General features: G+C 19.5%; 1 protein-coding gene across 3 annotated transcripts in view; it reads left to right on the plus strand.

Annotated features, from left to right (window-relative positions):
• LOC108686635 (adenosine 3'-phospho 5'-phosphosulfate transporter 1) overlaps positions 1-528 on the plus strand; it is a 5,152-nt gene that overhangs the window by 2,112 nt on the left and 2,512 nt on the right. The window lies entirely within an intron of this gene.

The raw sequence follows: 528 nt of genomic DNA on the forward strand, positions 1-528 counted from the left end.
TTAAAGCGTTTAAAAGTAACACAATAAATTTTGAGCGATGATCAAAAAAGTTATTATATTACTTTTAAATCATCTACGTAGATTAAAAGTTATTCCAATAAAAAGTAATATTTTTTTTTAATTTGTGCTTTAATAGAAATATATGGAAATGTATTATAGAATAATAACAAAAAAATCTCTGTTTTGTACATTCATTTAGTTTTGAATCTTATTCCTTTATTAAAAGATGAAATTTTTATATTTTTTATTTATATTTATCATAAAAATTTATATATGATATTTTATTAATATCAAGAAAAAATAATAAAAAATAGTAATGGCTCGTTAATTTTTAAGAGAAGAATCCAATAGCACATAGCCTAATTGGTCAATTTAAAATAAAATATTCTTATTGGTAAAATAGTGAAAAATTATTAGACCTCGATCGATGTGAGTGGATGTGTGCTGACGGGATCTTCCCATTTATAAATAACAAGTAACAATAACTTTTTTTTTTTTTTTTTTTTTTTTTTTTTTTTTTTTTTTTAA

Source organism: Atta colombica, unplaced genomic scaffold, assembly GCF_001594045.1.
Source record: "Atta colombica isolate Treedump-2 unplaced genomic scaffold, Acol1.0 scaffold187, whole genome shotgun sequence".
Classification (NCBI taxonomy): Eukaryota; Metazoa; Arthropoda; class Insecta; order Hymenoptera; family Formicidae; genus Atta; species Atta colombica.